We start from the raw sequence: 23,987 nt of genomic DNA on the forward strand, positions 1-23,987 counted from the left end.
ACCATCAAGGAGACAATGGAGGAAGAAGAGGCCAGACCCCTCCCAATACCGGGTGACATGGGAGATTTTAAGAGGTTGGCGCATCAGGCACAACTGTCCCTGACCTCATGATGTATTTGATAAAACAACTGAATGACTGATATTCTGGAACACTAATAATCCTTGGGAAGGTTACGCTCTTGTCCCTAGAGTTTCCTGATAGATCCTCAAAACTGTGGGTTTCCCTATGGCTCGTCTGACCTCGGAAGTACAACTCCCTTGAATACGACACTGCCCCTGGAGAAGATGGAACCCCCAGTGGAACTCCTCTAAGAACTGAAAAACTAAATTTGTTTAATGTTCCTCTTGTTCCACTACAGGTCAGGAGTGCAGAGAAATTCTCCGCCTTCTTAGAATGTTTGAGGAAGACTTTAAGTGTAGCTTATTATTTATAGATAACAAATTCTTAACGACGTTAGACATTAGAAAAACCATAGAAATTTGTGGTGGGATCCAAGAACAACCCTGACACCCTCTCAAAAGGAGGTTGTGTGTACCACAAGAGGGGATCTCAGGGTGGAGCAGGAGAATAAGAGGAGGTCTGTATCCTAGTCCCGGAGACTCCTGGAGGACCCCTAAGTGCTTTCTCCACAGAAACAAGGGATATTTCGTTGAGGATTGTCAGTATGGACACCGAGAACCATATCCCGACTGCCTAGGAGATCACAGGGAATGTGAATGCCCTCATAGGCCGAGAACTCAGAGGTCAATCATTTCCTATTGGATTTCCCACATGGTATAGTAACAGCCCAAAACCTTCTCCTAGGGTCTGGTGACATCAAAACTACAGCCAGGAGCCCCAGGTGGTACTAAGAGATAAAAGGATTGCAAATTTCCTTCTGGACTCAGGACAGGAGCTTTCTCTGGTCCTTATCTAGTTCCAGCCTTGGCTCCCAGCTCTCTCTTACACCAACCATCAGGGTTGCTTGTGAGCCCCAAAATTAGTTCAGATAGACAGAGACTAATAAAGGTCAACTAGTTGATAATCACTCAGCTTGTACCTTACTGATCAGGCTTCCCATTATGCTTTTCAGACAGACAGAGAGACACTGATATAGAAAGTCTGGAACAGCCAGGGAAAAGGCCAACTAGCCTATCATCACTCAGCCTGTACTTACTGGTCAGGCTCCCTATTTGCTTCTCCTGGACTTTACTAAGTAGGATGTAGAGTTAAATTCTTTCTCACGCACTAGGCTGTTGGGGATTTCCCTGCTCACCTGCCTAAAACTTTTCTAGTCTTCAATTGTTAAAACGCAAAATTCTGTAAAACCATGCTTAATCATTATATACGGCAAAGTTTAAATTGTGGCTAAAGATTCTCCCCAAAAACTTTATTAATTTATTACTGTTAATGCTAAACAAGATGTAACTGCATAGAAACTTTGATTTTTTTTTACTCAGCTGTTAAAAATGATGAATGTTAATGTTGATCCTTTCAAAAATAGTGAAAAGCATGAAACAAACATGATCACATCAAAGAACAACAACAACAAAAAAGAACTTGCATTTTCTTTTTTTTGTTGTTGTTGTTGGAAAGGCGTATATACAGAGAGGAGAGACAGAGAGGAAGATCTTCCGTCTGATGATTCACTTCCCAAGCAGCCGCAATGGCTACAGCTGAGCCAATCCGAAGCCAGGAGCCAGGGGCTCTTCCAGGTCTCCCACACGGTCGGAGGGTCCCAAAGCTTTCGGCCATCCTCAACTGCTTTCCCAGGCCACAGGCAGGGAGCTGGATGGGAAGCAGGGCCGCCGGGATTAGAATAGGCGCCCATATGGGATCTCTGTGCATGCAAGGCAAGGACCTAAACTACTACGCCATCGCGCCAGGCCCAAGAACTTGCATTTTCTAACATATTGGTCACTTAGTACCATGTTAAATAACTTCATGATGTTGTTAATTTCGATGTTTCTTCCTGTTGTTGAAGTTGTGTAGTGACATCTCATTGGAGGGGATGATATTCTGCCAGTTCTACTTTCAGACTAAGAATGGTCTCCCAATGAAACTGTTGAATTTATCTGGACAATAAAATGCTAGACTCTCCATATGATCCATGCCCGCAGTGATGGATTTATGACTGATTATGAGCTGTACTGCTGTAACAATATGGAAGAATTCAATATGGGGGGTTGGGGAGGGACTGGGGGAATCCCAAAGCCTATGAAACTGTGTCATAAAATGATATAAATAAATAAATAAATAAATAAATAAATAAATAAATAAATCAACCAGTGCCAGCAGAAAGGAGTACAGAGAAAATAAAAACAATGATTTGATTAGTATTGCTTGTCTCTGTCACAAGGGGTGCCGGCTATCTTGTTTGTCAGTCTATCCCTAGTAATGAGGACATGGGTCAGTGAAGGCATTCAATAAAGAATTACTTAAAGATGAAAAGAACTTTTTTTTTTTAAAAAAAAAGGAAATCGATGGGGGGAAAGGAAAGAATTTTTGTCTCATAGATATTGCTTGTGTTTATGGATCACATAAAGGCTTGAGAAGACTTTAAACACAAAATTTGCATAGATACGCCCAAGCAAATCCTCTTTCCCAACTTGTATTAATTAGACAGCATAAAAATCAGCCCTTGACTCCTCCTTATCTGTTCTGCCAGCGAGTCACAAGAGCGGAGAATTTGAAACAGCTTTTGGAATTCTCCTCACTGTAGATTTGCTTTCCTAACTGTTGTGTGCTTTGTCTCATCACTTGGTATTTCTGTGCCCATTCCAGTGTGGGTGTATGGCAGGTAGTATGCATGGCTCATGGTGAGTGTCAGAGGAAATGGGCTCCAGCTTCAAAATACCAGTGGATACTCATCCTTCCGTGTATAATTGAATGGTGCCTGAATGTAGTTACTGCCTAAACCTCAAGACTCATCCTCTCTGTAACCTTACCCAGATGCCTTAGAAGTGAATTTGCTTTTTTTTTTAAGTGTATTTATTTCAAAAGGAGAGAGAGAGAGAGAGACTGAGAGATTCTACATGCTGGGTCTTGGGCCAGGTTCAATCCGGAACCAGGATCTGAGAGCTCAGTGTGGGTCTTCCTCATCAGTGGCAGGAAATCAAGTGCTTGAGTCATCCCCAGCTACCTTCCAGGGCGTGAGTGAGCAGGAAGCTGCACTTGGGAGTAAAACTAGGACTAGGATCCAGGCACAAAGACATGGGAGACAGATGTGTCCCAAGCAGTGTGTGTTGCCCTTTTCTTCAGATTTTTTAAAAAGAGACACATTTTTTTTCAGTTAGAGATATTTCTATTTCTTTTCCACCCTCTTTCTCTATCTCCTTCTCCTTCTCTGTCAGCACCAGGACAAATATCCCAGGTCTTGAATAGGTTTGGCTCATTCTGCGCCTGGGTTTTGAATCATTTGCGCTGACAGACTGCAGCTGAGGTAGCCTGCAGACTAAATGTGGAATGTGTCCTGAAGATGCTCAACAACTAAATGCTGCTTTTGGTTAACTGACAGCAGTAGAAATCAAGGAGATTTTGTATATTTTAAATATCAGCTGCTTTAGTTTCTCTTGAACACTTGGCAGCTCTGCCAATGTGAGATGGGCAGCATGACTTGCAACAACACTGGGGTTGGAGCCGAGAAGCAGCTGCCCTGCGGGGAGAGGGCACACACTCACTCCTGAATCACCTGGTTCCTACCACTTCCTCTTGTGTGCCCAGCCCTGGGGCCTGCTATCATTTGCACTCAGCTCCCTTGGCACCGCTGGCTGGAGTTTTAGATAAGCATGTGCTCTTTGCCACAGATCACAACCCACCAACCCAGTGGATATAGTTCAGTTGCTTATTTGGTTTCAGAAATCACTCAGCTTGTCTGAGTTTCTGATCTTTACACCTGGGACACAAGGCTGCTCTTAGACACAGACAAGATTTGTAGCCCCCAACACCTACAAGATGGGACAAGATGGCAAGAGAAGGCTCTGGAGCCTCAAAAAGGGGTTCCCTGGTGGCCTTGGATGTCAGCCTGAAATTCACTTTTTTCACTAAGGAATGTAGTCTTCCCTTTTCACAAGGAAACAGGTTTCTGGGGAGGAGCTGCCTCTTGATCTTGTGCCCATTCCCAGGAACTTGATGTAGAGGGATTGGGTTCCCTGGCTAAGTTGTACCAAGAGAGAGGAGAGAATGGGACAGGCAAGCAAGCTTTGCCAATAACAAGGGCTGCAGGAGTGCTCAGAACCAGAGAGCACACCCAGGAAGGGTAGGGCTGGGTGGGCAGCAGACAGATCCTGTGTTTGAGGGGGAGGGATGAAAGCATTGCTCCAAAGCACAGAAAACCATGGACCTTTGGATGGGCCTGTGGACCCTTCTGAGACGGAGCAAACTCACTCTTTAGCAAGGATGGATTCTTGGTCGGGTGTAGCTCACAGGTGGTGTGAAGGCCGGAGCTCTATAAACAGATCCTCTTGTGGTTACCAGAGGCTATTTTTTGCTCCTTGCAACATCATGTGCCCAGCAGACAGTGGCCCTGTTGGAATGCACAGTCAAGCACCACAGCAATTGGTGGCTCCATAGGGAGAGGACTTTTTTGTTTTTTTTCCACTCCCAGCATACTCCTGCTCTGGCCTTTCACCATTGCGATCCCCCACAGGAGCCTGGCATTCATTAGCTAACAGCACCCCCTCCTCAGCACCCTGGGGCTCTAAATGTTCCATGCTGACCTCAGTGTTGAGGATAGGGATTGGGGTGAGGCTCCCGCAGCAGCCATGCAGCTGCCAAAACTAGTCTGTCCACTTCTCCTAGGCCAGCTTCCCCAGGCACCAGTTGGATTCCAGAATTTTCCTGATGCTTTCATTTCCACTCCTGGTAGATCTTCAACCAAGAGAGTGGCTCTTCCTTGCGTCTCTCACCTGGGCTTCCTTTACAGGCTGCCATTAGAATGGTGTCAGCTTTTCAAAGAAGAGGCAGCTTGGCACACATGGAGGAGGAACAGGTGCAGGTTTTGGGATATTTGTGGAAAACTGACCGGAGGAAGTCTTTACACTCCAGTCATGAGCCCTGACAGGGCAAGAAGGGAAGCAGAGGAGGAAAGGAAGGCAGAGAATACAGAGGGGAGGAAGGAAACAGAAAAGACAAGAGCTTTGCCCACTTTCGGTGGCAGATCTAGAGAAAGTTTATGAAAAATGTATATTATTAACAAAACTGGATTTCAATTGTTTTTGCATCAAAATGAATATCTTAATTCCACTTGTCACTAACTTTTAGAAGTTCCTTCATATTTGACTCCAACTCTTCCTGCTCTTTCTGGCTGGCAGCGCAGATCAAGTTTCCTGCGCTGCTCCTAGAATCTTCCAACCTCCATTGCTACACCATTTTCCAGGGGCCCAGTTTCAGTCTTCCAAGTTGCCGCCTACTACCTGGGCACAGGCTGTATCCTGCTGATTTTCACGTTAGTCAGATGAACACTGAACACCCACCTCTCCTCAGCCTTGGCAGCTCCGTTTCCATGAGAGTGAGAAGGAGGGTGGAAATACTCATTATCTACTTTCTTTTCTGTGGGAGCCAATTTTCCCAGGGCCTATGCACCTGCCTCCAAGGCACTGGAAGGGACTTGAGCAGGCCGCACCAACTTTGCAGGCCATTAAGCTTGTTTGGAAAAGAATCATTCAGTGAAGTCAACTTCGGCTCCTTCCACGAATTCTCCTCTTGGTGCATTAACTGTGTGGATAATGCCTTCCTGTGGCCTCCGCTGCCTCCCAGCAGGCTAGGGAGCTGTCTTTTCACCCCTGTTCCCATGACAGCTGGTGGATGTGTGCTTCAGGAATACAAACTTGAACATTTGCTTACGCAAAATGGAAATGCTGAGGGAAACTGGATGAAGGAGTGGTCTAATCCTTTGGTGATTTCCTGTGCCGGCAGGACATGATTTGGGGTCTTTAATTCTGAGAATGCAGAATGCCTACTCTGTGCGAAGGTCCTCAGCTGCTATCTGAGGAGAGGCAGTCATTTCATTTTTTCCTATCCTTTTGTTCTTTTGAAGTCTCAGGGTTAGAAGAAAATAAATGTGAATAAAATCAAAATGAGACTGATCTGTAATACAAAAGGTACATCATTGTCACCATAGTGATAGCTAATGCTTATGTAGAACTGATTCTACACCACACTTAGTCATCACAACTCCAATTTGAGATCATCAAGAGTGTTTTAAGGACAAGGAAAGCACAGTTCAGAGAAGTCCAGTGACTAGCCTGAGGTCACACAGCTGCTCCTCATGCCATCTGTTATCCAAAGTTCACAGTCTTAAGGTTACACTGAACTATCTCTTGCTATACATTTTTTTGTTGTGTCAGTTACCCCTTGGTATGGAATCACTCCCAAATGTAACGGCTTGAAGACACAGTGATTTCATTTGGTCATGATTCTGTGGTTTATCTCTCCTCCACGCTGTCTGGAACCTCAGCTGGAAGGGCTGAAATGGCTGAGGCACGGTTGGAACAGTATGCAGGGGCCTCTCTCTGGGGCCTCAGTTTTCACTGCCGGCTCAGATCTTGGATTCTCTTCCTCATGACTTTTCCACACGGCTAGCTTAGGCTTCTTCACAGCGTGGCAATCTCAGAGTGGCCAGACTTCTAACAGGAGAGTTGGCTATTCCTGATAGAAGAAGCTTCTGGGGCTTGTAAAAACTACACCTGAGGGCCCGGCGGCTTGGCCTAGCAGCTAAAGTCCTCGCCTTGAACACGCTGGGATTCCCATATGGGCTCCGGTTCTAATCCCAGCAGCTCCACTTCCCATCCAGCTCCCTGCTTGTGGCCTGGGAAAGCAGTCGAGGACAGACAGCCCAAAGCTTTGGGACCCTGCACCCTCGTTGGAGACCTGGAAGAGGTTCCTGGTTCCCGGCATCGGATCGGCGCAGCACCGGCTATTGTGGTCACTTGGAGAATGAATCAACAGATGGAAAATCCTCCTCTCTGTCTCTCCTCCTCACTGTATATCTGACTTTGTAATAAAAATAAATAAATCTTAAAAAAAAAAAAAAACTACACCTGAAACTGGATGCAGAGCTACTCCCACTACTTGTTATAGCCAAAGAAAGACATGAGATCAGACTGGTTTTAAGAGGAGGAAAAATACACCCTACTTATTGGTGAATGAATTGTCATAGTGAACACATACTGAAAAAACTTGTGAATAGTAACCATCTTTGGAGAGTATGGCAGAATTTGGACAAAATAATATAAATGCATGCACTTTATATTTCGTTATATGATATCAACTCACTAATATATTATCTCATCTATTCTTGTACGTACATAACATTTTATTTTTAAACAGCCAAAAATCTTTGGCTACTTTTGACAACAATCTATGCTTGTTTGTGTTACTCTAAGACATTCAGTGAGTGTTGAAATCCATTCCTAGATGTAGCCCCAGATATTTTAGTGATCCCTGCAATAGTTCAGCCAGGTCTACCAGGCCCCCATATCCTAGAATATCATGATTCTAGGGTTGAGCCAGGGATCTGCCTGCTTAGAAGTTCTTTTGATATGGGAACTAGAGAACTTTTCAAAGAAGGTTCTATTCCAAAGTACTGGCCCAAAAGGTCCCATCCAAGGAAAACCAGTTAATCTGGCAGGCCCCATTGCCTTTGGTTATTGAACCATAGTAATGTGGCACCAAGGGAGGGAAGTAGACAAAATGAACTCAGGAAATCCGAATCGTCATCCTGATTCTACTTCCTGGCACATGAATGGGGACAAATGGCAAGGAAATATGGCAGGCATTCGGTCCTGAGTTAATATGTCAGACCAGCATCTACGCATTGCAGGTGGCCATAGTTAGCTCCCCTTTCTCAGAGATACTTCTGTTTTATCATCTCTTTTCCTCTCCTCATAAATGTTGGGGTCTTTAGCATAAAAGACCATACTCTACTGCCATATCCAATCTCTTCTCCCCTCCGGCCAATTTCCTGTTCCTGCTACTACTATTCGTTCAACCAGTTAGTCAATGTTTGTTGAGTGCTAGTATGTGCCAGGCATTGTTCTAGGCACTCAGGATACAGCAGTGGATAAACCCGACCAAAATATCTCAGGGAGTATTTTGCTTCTCAGGAAGTTTACATTCTATTGAAAGAAATGGATGATAAACTAAATACCAAAATACACTGCACATAAGGCAATAAATGTCATGGGGAAAATATAACAGGAAAGGGAGGTAAAGGAACTGGGATGTTGGGGGATTGAAATTTTAAATAATATGCACAGGAAAGGCCTCTTTGAGAAAGTGTCACTTAAAGTTCTGAAAGTGGAAGGGCGGGGAGTTACCATGGGAATAGACGGCAGAGAGAAGTGAACAGAGTCAAGGAGAACAAGCAAAGGGGAGGAATATAGCATATCATTATTCTTACAGTTTCATCCTTCCCATTGTAGAATTTTATATGCATCCTCCTGTTATATGATTTTTGCAGTATTTCCTTTTAGTGAAAATATTTTGTCACTACACTGATGCTGAATATGGCCAGTCCCAATGGAATGTCAGTGGATACGATTCTACCAGAGATTCTCAATGTGTTTGTGTGATTTAGCTTGACCTCTGGTGCACCTGCCATCTGCCATGGGAAGAATATATCCCAGCTGGCTGTTAGCCCCAGAATAAAAAGTATACAAAATGTGACTCTCAGTCGAAGCAGAGCTGTCCAACTGACCCTCAGACCACAGAGCAAGCAAAAGAAATGCTTGTTGTAGGTAATTGACATTTTAGGGATTGTTTGGCAATATCATCACAGCAATAGCTGACAAATAGAAGAGATCATGCAATAATATAGCTGACAGAGAGTGATAGACCCAGTGGACATCAATAGAGGTGATTTTTTTAAAAAGAATCAGATTGTGGGATACATACTGAAAGCAAAACCGGAAGGATTTGCTGATAGACTGGGTGTGGATTTCAAAAGACAGAGGAAGCAGTCAAAGTTGTGACAAGATTTTTGGCTTGAGCAACAGAAAAGAGAAGTTATTTGATAAGGCAGAAGTGGTTGAAGGTAGAGCAGGTCTCAGGGAAGGAAGAATATGAAAATCCAGCTTTCAGTGTAATGAGTTTGGACTGCTTCTTGGATAACTTAGAATTCAGTGCTTCTCCAAGATTGCCTTTGGAATAGTAGTGATAGTGTACCCCCCCACACCCTGCCCCACTGAATTGTTGGGAAAAGCTCTAGAGCCCCTGCCCTCAGACTGACCTAGCTTTCCACTAACCCACCTCTTAGTGGCTTTGAAATTTCTATATTGAAGGAGTTACAGAAAACCTATTTGGAAGGGGGTCTCAGTTTACACTTGGATAGTGAACTACAATGCAATAGAAAGGACAAATTTATTGCAAAGATGCTCCTGTTTGCGCAAGATTCAGAATGTATCAGGGCTTGTGGCCTGGCACAGTAGGATAACCCTCTGCCTGTGGTGTCAGCAATCTATATAGGCAATGAATTCAGTCTTGGCTTCTCCACTTTTGATCTAGTTTCTTGCCAATGACCTGGGAAAGTAGCAGACTAGGGCTCAAGGCTTTGAGTCCCTGCACCCATGTGGAAGACCCAGAAGAGGGCCCTGGCTCCTGACTTCAGATTGGCTCAAGTCCAGCCCTTGTGGCCATTTGAGGAGTGAACCCAGTGGGGAGAATATCTTTTTCTCTGTCTCCTTTCAAATAAAAACAAATAAACCTTACCCCAAAAAGATCCACAAGATATCAACTTTCTTCTCCATCACATAATAAAGCTCCTGGAAGAAGGCCTTGTGATCAATCTCACAGCACATGGAGAATAAAATTCCCAAGAGCCAAGGCCACAGAGCATCACTGATGGAATGATCTCCTCGGTCTCGAATAGTTATAGATGTTGAGAATGCAATGATACAGCAGACTGTGTCACTGTCTAAATGGTTTATTGCTAATCCCTGTGGGTACGTGATATACTTCCCTACCACAGCAATCTCAGTGGTGACCATGTGACTTGCTTCCGTCAAATAAATGTACATGAAGTCACTTCCAAGCTAGTACTCTCAAAACCACAGAGTAATAACATGATCTAAGAACATTAATATCCTATATACTACTCTGTTCTGTGAACCTGAATTCCAGAGCAAAAACACATAGGGCAGAACCACAAGCAACCCACAGTCAACATATAGCACAGACAAGATGCAAATCTTTGAGGAGGATCTTATGTTACTATAGCATAGCATAACCTAAACTGACCTCCACAAGTTTTAGATAATATACAGGTGTCTACTGTCATCATGAAACTGGTAATTCAATCAAGAATGCAGTAAGTAAGGAAAATGAAGAAGAAGGGAAGAAAGAGAGAGAGAGAGAGAGAGTTATTGCAGGAAAGAGCATGCAATAAAATTGAGGAACCGTGTGTGTGTGTGTGTGTGTGTGTGTGTAATCCAGTTTATAAATGTGGCCAAGAACATCATCTTCAGAACCAGTGACCCGTAGAAGAAGCTAACTCTTCTACTCCTCTCTCCTTCTCTTCTTTCTTTTCTTCTCTCTTTATCTCCCACCATCAAGTCAGTTTCACCTTTCTCCTTAGTCTCCACATCTCCTTTCCCTGATTCTGTCCTTTGCTCCCAACTCTGTCTACCTACATGTATGTATACACTGTATATAAATGCATATGTATGTGCACAACAGTATATATTGTCACATCATTACACCTATGTACACACATATGTGAAAGAAGTGCTTCCAAAACTGAACTTGTTGATCACAACCCCAGGAGCTCTGCTTATCCTAGCTGAAGTGCTGCACTGCTTTAATTACAGCCACTATTCATGACATCTCACACATTTTCTGTCTTGTTGACAGTACTGGGGAAGCAGCAGCTGCTCCCTTACTTTTACATTGATTGCTACTGTTTTGTCTTGCAAAAAAATATCAAGTATCACAGTTCGATACTAACCTTCAAGACAGTGCCTACTCTCAACAGTTCAGATTCCATCTCTCATTCAGGCAAACTCTGTAGCGCACTTTCTAATAGGGCTGCCATGCTGCATCTCTTTCAGAAATGTCTGTGTCTAATTCAATTGCAGTCTTCCTTCAAATCCCCTCTCTGCTGTGATTGCTACCACCCTTCTCCCAATCTCGTTCAGTCCATTTCAGGACAGCTTACCCCTCCCAAGCCAGTTCTCTGCGACTTTGTTCGTGAATCACGCTTAGTGTTGAAGGACTCTGAAAAAATTCTTGCCTATTGCTGCTAAAATTACATAACTGGAAGTATGTTCCTTCACCTTGAAGTTTCTAGTTCTTTATATATATATATATATATAATATATATATAATGGGTCTATTAACTATCGCATCAGTTCTGTGACTATTCTCCCTGAAAAAATACACAACCCCATAACTTTTTGTATATTCTTTCAGAGGAGTCTCAGATTCCCTACAGCCAATTTACATATCAGTTCTCTAAAGATATAAGAGTCACAGTCAAGCTTAGCTGAAGGGAACATTATTGTCCTAGAGGATACTTATTGTCCTAGAGGAGAACAAATATAACAAATTCGTTCCAGGAATTTCAGCAAAGAGAGAAACATGAGGTTCCAAGAAAACCTGGATGATTTAAAAAATTGCCTAACTCTGATTCTGCCTTTCCCCCACTCTGCCTATTCTCCTCTCATACTTATGTGCTTTCTTTGTTAGGCCTTCTCGGACACCCAAGGGCCTCTCCCCAAAGTACACAGTAAATAAATGATCAGACCAGAGATTTTGCTGTTAACCCTTGGGGTTTCAGACCAGTTGTCAAGGCTTCTCCAACCACCTGAAGTTTCCTTTACTCCATGATTTTCTTTCCTGTGATTTGCATGTACTTTCAGCCTAACGCTAGCCTGAAGGTGTGGCCAAGATGAAAGTGAAGACTATCTGTCTACCTCCGAGTACTTACTCACATGCAGTTTAGGACACCTCCCCATCCCAGCCAGTGTTGAAGAGTTGCTGAATTGTCTCCATGACTGGTGATCCCTGAGAAATTAGGGGTGGGTGTGGTGAGTGGCGGGAAATAAACAGCGGGGAAAGGGTGTGTTTCCTGTCCTGGAAGGCTTTCTAGAACTTCCCTTGATTTTCATAAATAAGCAGGCAGATCTACAATGAAAGGGTGAATACACAGAATTATATTTTTTCAGAGGCGAAAAATGAAGAGATACCTTTCTGGGACCCCACAAATGGAAGTGAGTGGCTGGGAAACACGAGTGTCGAATTTCATTGGCTAACAGTGGGAGGCCCTGGCAGAAAGGGCAGAGATCACTCTGGCACCTTGGGCAGGCTGTTTTCCCAGCCTGAGACTGAGTTTCACGAATGCCACAATCCAAAAAACTGATAGGCTCTTATTCCTAAGTCGATTGCTTGTGTGCTTTCTGAAACTTCTCTCTCTCAAACAAGTAGGATAGCTACCTGATTCATAATTTAACCTGATTCTTTCAGGAAAGTCACAGTTAGGGCAGGCCTTGTGGTGCCACTAGTAATGCCATTGCCTGCAAGACCAACATCACTTATGGGTTGCTGGTTCAAGTTTTAACTGCTCCACTTCCCTTTCAGCTTCCTGTTAATGCAACTAGGAAAGCAGTCAAGGACTGCCAAAAGTCTTGGGACCCTGCAGCCATGTGTGAGACCCGCAAGAAGCTCCTGGCTTTTGATCAGCCCAGCTCCAGCATCACAACCTTTTGCAAAATTAACCAGCACATGGGAGATCTTTCTGTTTCTCCTTTCTACGAGGTCTGCCTTTCCAATAAAAACAAAATCTTCAAAAAAAAAAAAAAAAAGAAAGAAAAGAAAAGAAAAAAGGAAGCAGGTATTTTTGCCTTGCAGTTAGGTGTGTGGGTTTGAGTCTCAGCTCCACTCCTGAGTCCAGCGTCCTGCCAAGGAAGACCGTGAAAGGCAGCAGCAATGGCTCAAGTAACTGGATTCCTGCCACCCATGTGGGAAACCTAGATGGAGTTACTCGCCCAGACCTGATCACTATGGCATCTGAGAAGTGAGCCAGCAGATGGGAGCTCTTTCTGTCTAACTCTTCCTCTCTGTCTCCAAGAAACTAACATATTTAATAAAAGAAAATTGTTACAAATCATATCTTTAAAAAAAAACAACAAATACTCTGTCTAGGAACCATGAACTTCACATGGAGCAAGGCAGAAAGGGTTGGGTCATTTGTTTACATTACTTGTTTTTATTTGAAAGTCGGAGTTACAGAGACAGAGAGAGAGGGAGAAATCTTGCATCTGCTATTTCACTCTCCAAATAGCCACAAATGCTGGAGCTCAGCCAATCTGAAGCCAGGAACCAGAAGCCTCTTCTGAGTCTTCCACATGGGTACAGGGGCCAAAGGTCTTGAGCCATCTTGTGCTGCTTTCCCAGGCCACAAGCAAAGTGCTGGATGAGAAGTGGAACAACCAAGACTGAAACTGGTGCCCATATGGGATGCTGGTGCTATAGGCAGAAAATTAGCATGCTATACAAGCCCTGGGGTTGAGTCATTTTAATGGCAGCACTTTGGAGCACAAGTTTCAGAAATATTTTCTTTGGCCTTTATACTGCTCTGTTATATTTTTTAAGTTAGAATTTGTAGTCACTATTTAAAATCCAAAGAATGTCATATAGCAATGCACAATTTTGGCTTTACTGGATCTTGGCAACACTGGGACAAGCTTCTGAATAGCAAAAGTTGGCAAGAGGAGAGTAGGCTCCCCATCACCTGCTTGAGCCCTCCTTGATTCCCAGAGTATGGGATCTCTGCTACTGCAAGGGATGCCACTTAGATGCCTGGATTTCTGGTACTTGGTGGTCTTCATCTGTTCATTCTTCCTCTGGTTCTGTGAGACACATTGGTAAACCAGAAAGCAAACTCCTCAATACTTCTCCTCCTCATAGCTCCCTGCAGTGACTACACTTTCCACTAGTTAAGCCAAAAGATACAAAAAAATACTGGAATGACTGGCCTCCCATGGAAGAACTTCCAAATAAGCTCAATACATCTAGTTCAAAGGAGTCAGCAAATTCCAGGAAGCTGTCTTCAGCTGTGCTGGTTTAATTCTCTGATTGTCAAGGACTGTAATCATATATTTCTTTACATGGAGTTTCTGCATACTTCTATACAAGAGAACACGTGTTCTAACTTGATTCGCTCCGTCACATCCAAATTCAAACAATTTGTTCATTCACTCCCCAAATTAGAGTTGCACTTTGCAGACCATGCATTCTAATAAGGAAGGCTGAAAAGATATACTCAGCATCTACTTCAAATTCTAATATATATATGTGTGTGTGTGTATATATATATATGTGTGTATATATATATGTGTGTATATATATATATATATATATATCTTTGAAGTAGCTCTGAAACATTAGAAAAGAGTATAATAAAAATCAAGTGAGAAATAAATTTTAAAATCTTTTAAAACTATTTAAAAGTGATTTTCAATACACGTCCTTTTGGATTTGAATAACATGATAGTTACTCTTTGTATCTACGATGCTTAACTGCCTTTCTACACCTACAGAAATCCTATTCAAGTTTTAAGCTTCATCTCAAAAGTTGACTTCTACATAAAATTTCTGCCACTCTTCCTGGGAACACATTCTACCAATGTGCTCTCCTTGCCCTTGGCTTCATTTTTTAAAGATTGACTTAATCTTATTGGAAAGTCAGATTTATACAGAAGAGGAGAGACAGCGAGGAAGATCTGCTGATTCACTCCCTAGGTGACTGCAGTGGCCGGAGCTGAGCAGACCTAAAGCCAGGAGTCAAGAGCTTCCTCCAGGTCTCCCACCTAGGTGCAGAGTCCCAAGGCTTCGGGTCATCCTTGACTACTCTCCCAGGCCACAAGCAAGGAGCTGGATGGGAAGCTAGACGGGGAGTGGAACAACAGGGACACGAACCAATGCCCATATGGGATCCTGGTGCATACAAGGCGAGGACTCTAGGCTATCACACTGGCTCCCTTTTGGCATCATTTTGATCACAGAATTCATCAAATGGTTTTATGATGCTCTCATTGTCTGTTTCCTGCCCTTGACTGTGGGATTCGTGAAAGCAAACGTCATGTCTTAGTCATCTCTGTATTCCCAGCCCCTGTCTCAGCAGCAGATGCAGCATCAGTACTTGCCATAGGGATGTTTGTTATTGAATGCATTGGAACCAGACTAGAAAACATTTCTAAGAAAATTTTTTCCATAGAATTTTTACAGAAATAATGAAGATGGATTACAAATGAGTAGTGAAATATTCGGTGTCACCTCAACATTGAAGACAAATCACTCCTGTCACAAATAGCTGAAGGACTGTGCAGGGCAATATAAAGATACAGTAAGGAGAATGGCATAGATGTTATGAAGAGATTGCAGAAGTATTCACATATTTCCAAAATAAAGACTAATATGAACAATATTACATTTAAAAATTATTTTCTATGAAAAATATGTGTTTTGATTGAGGGTGACTAGTTGACACATTTACGGAGGAGGAAATTACATTAATAGAAGTTAGTGTATGAGAATGGAGACAGAATAATTGGCACAGTGCATAGAAGATTTTAGAAATACCTTCCAATGAGGATAACTTATCCCGGTGGACAAATGGAGACATGGCAGTTCTGAGCAGTAGAGTAAAACTCTCTTTCCTGTAGGATACAAATACAAAGCCAAGACTGACACAACTAAGAGCTAAACCTAGGTGAATAAAAATGTTAAGGCTCTGAAAGTGTCACGGGTAAGCAGCTCAAGACTTCATAATCACCCCTGTTTGGTTTCTTAGAGCCCAAGATAACCTCAGGAATAAAGAAACACATCAAGATGAAAGAAGGTGAAAATAAATCAGAAGATAAATCTAGAGTTAAATTAAGGTATGTTGCACACCACTTAAGAAGATGATAAAACTTTCCACTTGAGCATTTATTTCTCCAGGCTGTGGCCCAAAATAGTATCTCAAGGCCATGATTGCAGAAGTACTGGACTAGTGACCCTACAAGCCTATATGGTTGAGAGAGTTGCATAAGGTGACATACCTGATGGAACTTATGGATGGAGGAGGAAGGGGTCGGAGAAGGAAACATAAGGAGACTAGAGGGAAACAGTATTACATGATCAGTATTGCTGTATAACAAATGACTACATATTTGGCTGTTGAAAGCAACCCACATCTCAGTTTCTGTGAGTCAGGAACTTTAGTATGGTTTAGCTGGGTCCTCACATGCTTTGTGCCTTAGGATCTCTATTTAAGCTACCAACAAAATATAAACCAGTGTTAATGTCTCATTAGCAGGTCTGGGGAAAGGTCCACTTCCGAGTTCAAATAGTTGTTGGTGTGAGCCTGGTCTTCACCAGCTGTTGGGCTTAAAGTTTCAGTTCCCTAATGGTGGCTGTTTAGAAACTGCCATCAATTTCAAGTCCTAGAGGTCTTCCCAGTGTGGCTGCTTGCTTTGTTAAAGTATATAATGCAAAAAAGCAGTAGAAGGAATCAGTTAGCAAGGCAGAGTTAAACATGTCACACAACATACTACCCTCCTTCCCCGCAAAAAAGGTGATTTCCCATCACCTTTGCCAAATTCTGTTAGTTACAAGCAAGATTCTGAGCCAGCCTACACTCAGAAAGATAGAATTACACAAGGAAGTACTAAAAGAAGAGGGAGGATCATTTTAGAGTCTGGCCATCAAAATGCCTAGGCATATGCGTGCGTTCTCTACCAGTTCTGGAGAGATTGGATTTGAGTTTCCTTAGAACGAGATTCTGGAAAAGCCTGCATATGATTCTGAGTACAAGTTGTGTTGCTTCATGGCCCAGGAGACCAAAGCAGTTACCAAACTGGAGAGATATCAACTCTCCTTTTGCCTTTTTTTTTTTTTCTGTCACTGACAGGAATATCATTCAAGATGGCCACCAGCAATCAACAGCTGTGCAGGGTCCAGAGTATTCTCACATGGGAGTGGCATGAGAGCAGAAGCAATGGCAAAGGGCCTTGATGAGGAAGCTGAAGTTAAAGGAGAGAAACTGGAGAGGACATGATTCTAAGTGTAAAGCACAATGCTGAAAGAAACTTACAAAAGTGACTGGGGGAGTCTTTGAAGAGAGGCTGTTTCCCTTGCTGAAAGCAATTGTCAGTTGGGAATTAAACATCCATGTGGAGCCTGCAGCAATAGCCTAATAGCTAAATCCTCACCTTGCATGCACCAGGATCCCATATGGGCACCAGTTTGAGTCCCAGCTGCTCCACTTCCCATCTGGTTCCCTGCTTGTGGCCTGGGAAAGCAATCAAAGACAGCCCAAAGTTTTGGGACCCTACACCCACGGGGGAGACCAGAAAGAAGCTCCTGGGTTCCAATCAGCTCACCTGTAGCCTTGGTCCCAACTTGAGGAATGAACCAGTGGATGGAGGATCTTTTATTTTCTGTCTCTCCTTCTCTATGAATCTGACTTTTCAATAAAAATAAGTAAATCTTTTTAAAAATCTATGTGATCTCTTGATAATGTCTCTAGTCATACATAAAACCAAGTTCACCTCTTTCCTTTCAAACCAGATCTTCTCCTGGCTACCCAATTTCCAATAATGGTCATTCAGGCTCAAAATCTTGGAATTAACACTATTTCACTAATACTTTCTTAGAGTAATTGCTATAAACCTATTCAAATTTCAAGCTCTCGGTTCTGTCATCTCACATATCAGTATAATAAAGGAAACAATGAAAACGACAGAACACTGAAAATGACAGTGACTCAAACAAGGAGGTGTTTGTTTCTCACTAATGTAAACACTGGAATCCCAAGGCTGCTGCAGTAGATCCACAATTATTCAGATTCAGAACTCTCCCACTCTGTTACTCTATATTTTTCAGCACACAGCTTCCATCCATGAGCTAATGACACATTATCATTCGAAGTGGTTGCTTCAGCTCCAGCCATTGCATCTGCATTCGTATCAAAAGAAAGAAGAAAAAGACCTTGAAAGAAACTTCCTGAAAATTGTATTAACCACCAAAACCTAACTTACACTCCACTGGCCAGAATGCAGCTGCATAGTTTCTCACAACTCCCAAGAAGACTAGAAATCCATTTTTTTTCCCTGGCAGTCACATCCTTAGATAAAATTGTTGAATTCTAAATGAAGGAAGAATCACTAACATTGGTGGAGGAGGCGCATATATTTGTCTTAGACTATCAAGCTGAACTGTTCTCAGACTTTCTCAAATCCAATTTAATTCTGATTTTAGAGCTGTGAGAAAGACTTTAAAGATCATTTAACCTAACTGTCATTTTAGAGGAGAAGAAACTAAGGTACAGAGATGAAGTAACTGTCTCAAAGTAAGCTAGTGGGAAACTTGACATTAGAATCCAATAAATTCATCTTTCTGAAGTTTCTGAAACTTGTTGAGAGGCTTTGGCTTAAAAAAAAGACTGGGGTGTGCAGGAAGCTGAGGTAATGACAGCCATATTAATGGCAAATTGTGCCACCTTGGCTAAATCATCTAATTCCCTGTCTTAATCACATTGTTTTAATCCAACTGGTTGTTTTAACCAAACCAAAAAAAAAAAAAAAAAAAATCCCTCTCATTTATTTCAACCTTTATGTGCATTTTTTGGTATATATGAAATATTTCAATAAATAAAATCCTAAGGTTAAGTACCTTTAAAGACTAACCTTATTTTTATCTGAAAAATAGTAAAACAGATTTATGGAGAGAAAAGGAAAGACAGACATCTTCCATCTGCTGGTTCACTCCCCAGATGGCTACAATGGCCAGAGCTGAGCTAATCCAAAGCCAGGAGCTTCATTTGGGTACAACGACTTAAGATTTTGGGCCATCCTGTGCTGCTTTCCCAGGACATAAGCAGAGAGCTGGATATGAAGTGCAGTAGTTGGAGCACAAACTGGCTCCAATATGGAATGCCACCATTACGGGGTGGAGGATTAGCCTGTTAGCTATGGCGCCAACCCAGTTTAGTACTTTTATAAAGAATAAATATTCATTTAGCTCACAATTTGGGGGTGGTCAGAAAGTCCTAGATGAGGCAATTGCATCTGTGTGGCCTCTGGTGAGGGCTGTGTGCCTGTGCCACAACATGCAAGGGATGTAGAAAGGCACATAGCCATGTGCCCAGGGAAACATGTATGGGAGAGAGTCCAAATGGTAGGAGAGGGGGCAAGAGAGTAAGCAAGAAAGTCAAGTTCACTTTGTAACAATCAGTTCTGCCACTAAACAACCCAATCCTGCAAGAAGTGCATTAATCCTTCCTTAGAGTGATGTGTGCATTCAATGAGCTAATCGCCTCCCACTAGCCCCACGTTTCAGAGGATGTATCACTTCTCCATATTGGGGACACGAACCTTTGAGAGACAGACATCCAACCCATGACATGCATCCCCTAAAATGAGTGGATTAAACTGCCTGTTGCATAGTGGTCTTTCCAGTTCTGACATTTTATACGGGTCTATGATTTTTTTTTTGTTATGTCCCTAATCTCAGTTTTTTATGATGGTTTATTGCGTGCTGAATCCAGTATTAGCCATTCTCCAGGCCAATCTCCAATCTACTTTTCGAGATGTCTGCCTCCCCAGGCCTCCCTCCATACCACCCACTCATTATTCCCCAAGCACAGCTCAGCTCATATAGCCTTTTTATCCTTTGCTCAGCCTATCGGTTCCGTCTCCCAAGTAAACTACCTCACCAACTCTCTTTGACTGTCAAGAAGCTTCTCTACGTGTCAAGACCATCATGCAAATAAATAAATAAGCACATTACTGAAAATAATTAAGCACTTAATATAATGCCTTTCCTGAAAGCATTACAGGGAAATTAGCTCCTTTACTACTTAGAGTAAACCGGTGAGGTAAGGCTGCTATCATCCTCCTTCCACAGAGGAATAGATTGAAGCAGGACAGAGAAAGTAACTTGCTTTGATATGAAACATGCTATGTGCTCATGACATATGTTTCATCTTTCTTTTCCCAGGCACACATTTCTCAACCTCTCTTGAAATTTGGTTAAGACTGTGTGGCTGGCTTCTGACCGACAGAATATAGATAGCCTGTTGGAAGCTATTCCTGGGCCTGGCCCATGAAAACCTCCCACAGATACCTCCTGTCTTTCTGCATTGTCTTCAGAGGGTCATACGTGGATAGGGTGGTAATCCAAGATGGTAATGTCCCAAATTAGCCTGCTGCTCCTGGTCACTCAGCAACTCTGCCTTTCCAATTCAAATAAACGATAGATAGATAGATAGATAGATAGATAGATAGATAGATAGAGCATTTGTAAAAAACAAAAAATATTTTAGAAGAAAAACATAACTATTCATCACGTAAAACAATATGCAGAAAATCTTTAAAGTCTCAAGTATGGATTGCACATATTTTCAATGTGTATTGTATAGAATTTGAATTAGGAAAACTAAGTCCCACACATCACAACTGGTTAAAAATTCTTTGCACTGTCTTCTAATCTCATGGTGCCTCTCTATTATTCTTTGTGATTTATTCATAGAAGAAAACAAATCATTTGTCCCAAAGAGTTCCATGTAGACTGGATTAATGCCACCTTCGTGAGCTTTTCCTAATATATCACTGCTTCCTTTCATCCCTCTGATGACACTTCAGCTTAATTGTTTAAAATTATGAATGTGGGGCCCCGACACAATGGCTCAATTGGCTAATGCTCTGATTGCAAGTGCCAGGATCCCACATGAGCACCAGTTTGTGTCCTAGCTGCTCCACTGCTGATTCAACTCCCTACTTGTGGCCTGGGAAAACTTCGGGACATGGCTCAAAACCTTGGGACCCTGCACTCATGTGGGAGAGTTAGAAGAGGCTCCTGGCTTCAGATGAGCTCAGCTCTGGCTGTTGAGGCCATTTGCAGAGTGAACCAGAAGATAGAGGATCTTTATCTCTGTTTCTCCTCTCTGTAAATGTTTTTTTTTTCAATATAAATACATAAATTTAGATAAATAAGTTATGAATGTGCACTTGATCTTCTGAAAGGAGTACAGCAGGCCTTTCTGTCTCCATGGGACTTCCCACTGTCCACCACACCCCAACCCCAAACAACCTTGACTAAGCATTCATAACTTTCCAGACTATTAGATTAAATCAAGAATATGTTATTGGGCTCGGCAGTGTGGCCTAGTGGCTAAGGTCCTTGCCTTGATCCCATATGGCCGCTGGTTCTAATCCTGGCAGCTCCACTTCTTCTCTGTCTCTCCTCCTCTCAGTATATCTGACTTTGTAATAAAAATAAAATAAATCTTTAAAAAAAAAAGAATATGTTATTGTCAGGAAGCATGTTGGATTATGTGCTTAATGCATGCAGAGCAAAGACCTGCTCAGGAAGGAAGGCGGAAAAGGGTTAGATCCTAGAGTCAAGCATACAGAATTACTTCGAAAAATTCACAAAAAACTGCATTAAAGGGGGCAGTGATGGCAAGATGACTACACTCCAAGCTCTCACCTGCGATGATCCGCTGTGCTTCAATATTAATTTGAATCCACTTATAGGGACACGTAGGATTCCTTTTTACTTACAGTACCTTGGCCACTGACCAGAGTATGTCATTATTGCAGAGGCACCTGGTAGAGAATCAATGGAGTATAAAAGAATGGATTTGTTTTTGTCAAGCTCTTTGTAAGAGTATCTAGTTGAGTTGCAGTCAACAAGTACAAACAGTTGGGCTATAAGATATAAAGAACAGATCATGAAATACTATTTAGCCAGCAATAGGGAACTGGATGAGGAAACCTACAATATGAAGAAAGGCTTTTCAGGGACACCAAGAAGAAATCCATCATACCACTGCCTCATCCGGTGAGGCCTGAGAATGTTGAAGAGCCGTGGGCAGTGTTCTATGGCAGATGTTCCAGATTGTTGTGGACAATAGCATTTTCGTTTTTTTGAAGATTTATTTATTGTTTTTACTGTGAACTCAGATATACAGAGAGGAAGATCTTCCAGCCAATGGTTCATTCCCCAAGTGGCCTTAATGACTGGAACTGAGCCAATCTGAAGCCAGGAGCCAGGAGTTTCTTCCAGGTCTCCCACGTGGGTGCAGGGTCCCAAGACTGCCTTCCCAGGCCACAAGCAGGGAACTGGATGGGAACCAGGGCCGCCGGGATTAGAACTGGTGACCATACAGGATTCCTGCAGGTGCAAGGCGAGGACTTAAACCACTACACTATCACACCGGATCCAACAATAGCATTTTCACCGTATGATCTTTGAGCTCTTAGAAGAAAAGCAACCATTGAGATCTTAACAACATGAAGAAAATACAAGTTTTACTCGAAATAACATTGTTTCTGATGAACAATATCATAGCCAAAGCAGTCCATTTTATCAAGATCTAATAAAAAACACAGCTAGGTCAGAAGAAACATCCCATTCTCATGTTCATAATACTCACTTTGTGCAGGGGGAAAGATCTGCTCCAATCTCCTCTTGCAAACACTGCTGTGTACATAATTTGTTAATTTTATACTTGAAACTTTTATACTATTACTTGAAACTTTAAAAGCATATATGAAATGTATAAATTTAAGATGTATAATAAAATACATAATACTGAATCAAAAGATAATTTTATTTTGAGGCAAAAAATTTTAAATCCATTCATAGGTTCTCTCTCCATCTCTTCTTTTTTTAGATCTGCCTTTCAAACAAAAATAAATAAATCTTTAAAATACACACACACACTTAAAAAAAAGTGTTCGCTTTTTCCAGCCCCTAAGTTTTGAGATGATCCGTTATCACAGCAATAAATAATACATGATATGAAAGTGCTATGAATAAAGGAAATACTGGGATGTTGTGAAAAGATGTAGGATTCGAAATCTAGTTTGACAATCAAATAACTTCTTACTGAGAAGTCCAATAAGCTGAGACATAAGCAGAAAGGAGAAATTTGCCAGGGTTGGTGAAAAAGAAAAGTGTTCTGGGCACAGAAAAACATGTGTGAAGGCGGGGAGAAGAAAATAAATGTGAGTTTCTCTCCATTGGGACTGAAGGCAATCTAAAGTCAAGGAGATCACTTAGAAGACAGTGACAGCCTTTCAAATATAAGAAGGTTGTGGCCCTAAACAGAGAAGTAGTAATATGTGAAAGGATTTACAAGTTGTTTGGCAGGTAGAATCAATAGCTCTTGTCTGCCTAGAGGTTTCTTGGCAATGAGTTGTAGAAACGGTCTGGCAGTGAATTTTCTCTTGAAGAGAATGTGAGGCTGTTCCGGAGATGGGGTGGGGGGAGAAAAGAGTTAAGTGCCTTGAAAAATCTGGAGAAGAGCTGAAATAGCTGGAGTTTTGAGTGAGAGAATGCTGATAAAGGAAACAAATTTGGGTTAATAGAAAACACCGAGGATCCGGCCCAGTTTAGAGTCCATGTGAATGGTTTGATTTTTTCTGAGTTCAGAATCCTGGGTGCAGGAATGGAGCAGATGTTTACTTGAGGGCCTAGTATGATGGCTCAATTGACTGGTCCTCCATCTCCAAGTGGTGACATCCCACATTTGCATCAGTTTATGTCCCAGCTGCTCCACTTCCCATCCACCCCCCTGCTTGTGACCTTGAAGGGCAGCAGAAGATAACCCAAGGACTTCGGACTCTGTACCCACATAGAAGACCTGGAGAAGGCTTCTGGCTCCTGGATTTGGATCAGCTCAGCTCCAGCTTTTGCGGCCACTTGGAGAGTGAGCCAGCAGTTAGAGAATCTTTTTTCTATCTCTTTTTCTCTGTGGATCTGTCTTGCCAATAAAAATAAATAAATCTTGAAAAAAAGTTTACTTGAAGTTACTTAAGGCTGTAAATTTTACCTGGGTTAGCTAACAGAAAGACAGTAGGACAAGGATCTGTGGGTTCTTCAGTGTTGTTGTTGGAGTATGTGCTAAGGAGGGAAGGAAATAAGAAAGAAATGAAGGAGCCAAGCATGTGGTAACCTGCTGGCGAAATCCTTGCCCTATACACACCAGGATTCCATATGGACACCAGTTCATGTCCCAGCT

At 42.3% G+C, this 23,987-nt stretch overlaps 1 pseudogene; it reads left to right on the forward strand.

The window, feature by feature from the left end:
- The first annotated feature begins 21,425 nt into the window (after window positions 1-21,425).
- On the forward strand, window positions 21,426-21,892 carry LOC118760487 (N-alpha-acetyltransferase 20-like; annotated as a pseudogene).
- Window positions 21,893-23,987: the final 2,095 nt, after the last annotated feature.

Source organism: Ochotona princeps, chromosome X (assembly GCF_030435755.1).
Source record: "Ochotona princeps isolate mOchPri1 chromosome X, mOchPri1.hap1, whole genome shotgun sequence".
Lineage (NCBI taxonomy): Eukaryota > Metazoa > Chordata > Mammalia > Lagomorpha > Ochotonidae > Ochotona > Ochotona princeps.